This window comes from Triticum aestivum, chromosome 1B (genome assembly GCF_018294505.1).
Source record: "Triticum aestivum cultivar Chinese Spring chromosome 1B, IWGSC CS RefSeq v2.1, whole genome shotgun sequence".
Taxonomy (NCBI): Eukaryota; Viridiplantae; Streptophyta; class Magnoliopsida; order Poales; family Poaceae; genus Triticum; species Triticum aestivum.
In genome coordinates this window covers 47,275,488-47,277,438 of record NC_057795.1, presented here as the reverse complement: position 1 = coordinate 47,277,438, position 1,951 = coordinate 47,275,488, and the positions used below count along the sequence as shown (strand labels likewise).

The window sequence follows — 1,951 nt, the reverse complement described above, 5'->3', positions numbered from 1 at the left end:
TTTTTTTTTGCAAGCGGCGCAAAAAAAACTAAAAGGGAATGCAACACGAGGACTTCCAAGGAGGTCACCCATCCTAGTACTACTCTCGCCCAAGCACGCTTAACTTCGGAGTTCTGATGGGATCCGGTGGTTTAGTGCTGGTATGATCGCATCCAACATGTTACCCCCGTCTTCGTCCCTTATCCTTGCCCCTCCCAGCTCCACCACAAAGACGATTGTACATTGCTTTGGCCGCTCCCTCTCAACTACGGAGACGAGTTTAACGCGGTTTCCACCCCTCCCTCTCAAGCGCACCAGTGCACGCTTGCCGCGCCACAACACCGCCGCTAGACTCGTGAATCGTGAGCACCCAGCAATAACTTACCGCACTCGTGCAAAATAATAAAACACGGTAAATATATTACTTACACGTGCGTTTTGTTTTGCAAGCGGCACAAAAAAATTAAAAAGGGAATGCAACTCGAGGACTTCCTAGGAGGTCACCCATCCTAGTATTACTCTCGCCCAAGCACGCTTAACTTCAGAGTTCTGATGGGATCCGGTGCTTTAGTGCAGGTATGATCGCATCCGACATGTTACCCCCGTCTTCCTCCCTTATCCTTGCCCCTCCCAACTCCACTACAAAGACGATTGTACATTGCTTTGGCCGCTCCCTCTCAACTACGGAGACGAGTTTAACGCGGTTTCCACCCCTCCCTCTCAACGCACTAGTGCACGCTTGCCGCGCCACAACGCCGCCGCTAGACTCGTGAATCGTGAGCACCCAGCTATAACTTACCGCACTTGTGCAAAATAATAAAACACGGTAAATATAATACTTACACGTGCATTTTGTTTTGCAAGCGGCGCAAAAAAATTTAGAAAGGGAATGCAACACAAGGACTTCCCAGGAGGACACCCATCCTAGTACTACTCTCGCCCAAGCACGCTTAACTTCGGAGTTCTGATGGGATCCGGTGCTTTAGTGCTGGTATGATCGCATCCGACATGTTACCCCCGTCTTCCTCCCTTATCCTTGCCCCTCCCAACTGCACTATAAAGACGATTGTACATTGCTTTGGCCGCTCCCTCTCAACTACGAAGACGAGTTTAACGCGGTTTCCACCCCTCCCTCTCAACCGCACCAGTGCATGCTTGCCGCGCCACAACGCCGCCGCTAGACTCGTGAATCATGAGCACCCAGCTATAACTTACCGCACTCGTGCAAAATAATAAAACACGGTAAATATATTACTTACACATGTGTTTTTTTTGCAAGCGGCGCAAAAAAAACTAAAAAGGGAATGCAACACGAGGACTTCCAAGGAGGTCACCCATCCTAGAACTACTCTCGCCCAAGCACGCTTAACTTCGGAGTTCTGATGGGATCCGGTGGTTTAGTGCTGGTATGATCGCATCCAACATGTTACCCCCGTCTTCGTCCCTTATCCTTGCCCCTCCCAGCTCCACCACAAAGACGATTGTACATTGCTTTGGCCGCTCCCTCTCAACTACAGAGACGAGTTTAACGCGGTTTCCACCCCTCCCTCTCAAGCGCACCAATGCACGCTTGCCGCGCCACAACGCCGCCGCTAGACTCGTGAATCGTGAGCACCCAGCAATAACTTACCGCACTCGTGCAAAATAATAAAACACGGTAAATATATTACTTACACGTGCGTTTTGTTTTGCAAGCCGCGCAAGAAAATTAAAAAGGGAATGCAACTCGAGGACTTCCTAGGAGGTCACCCATCCTAGTATTACTCTCGCCCAAGCACGCTTAACTTCGGAGTTCTGATGGGATCCGGTGCTTTAGTGCTGGTATGATCGCATCCGACATGTTACCCCCGTCTTCCTCCCTTATCCTTGCCCCTCCCAGCTCCACTATAAAGACGATTGTACATTGCTTTGGCCGCTCCCTCTCAACTACGAAGACGAGTTTAACACGGTTTCCACCCCTCCCTCTCAACCG

General features: G+C 50.3%; 5 non-coding genes across 5 annotated transcripts; all 5 read right to left on the bottom strand.

Annotated features, from left to right (window-relative positions):
• Positions 1-35: 35 nt before the first annotated feature.
• LOC123152865 (5S ribosomal RNA) lies at positions 36-154 on the bottom strand. The gene has a single exon (XR_006476335.1). It is a non-coding gene; the product is annotated as a 5S ribosomal RNA (ribosomal RNA).
• A 296-nt stretch (positions 155-450) lies between these two features.
• LOC123154590 (5S ribosomal RNA) lies at positions 451-569 on the bottom strand. The gene has a single exon (XR_006476922.1). It is a non-coding gene; the product is annotated as a 5S ribosomal RNA (ribosomal RNA).
• A 296-nt stretch (positions 570-865) lies between these two features.
• Positions 866-984, bottom strand: LOC123151127 (5S ribosomal RNA). The gene has a single exon (XR_006475509.1). It is a non-coding gene; the product is annotated as a 5S ribosomal RNA (ribosomal RNA).
• Positions 985-1,280: 296 nt separating this feature from the next.
• On the bottom strand, positions 1,281-1,399 carry LOC123154070 (5S ribosomal RNA). Its single transcript, XR_006476642.1, has one exon. It is a non-coding gene; the product is annotated as a 5S ribosomal RNA (ribosomal RNA).
• A 296-nt stretch (positions 1,400-1,695) lies between these two features.
• LOC123154045 (5S ribosomal RNA) lies at positions 1,696-1,814 on the bottom strand. The gene has a single exon (XR_006476632.1). It is a non-coding gene; the product is annotated as a 5S ribosomal RNA (ribosomal RNA).
• Between the last annotated feature and the right edge of the window lie 137 nt (positions 1,815-1,951).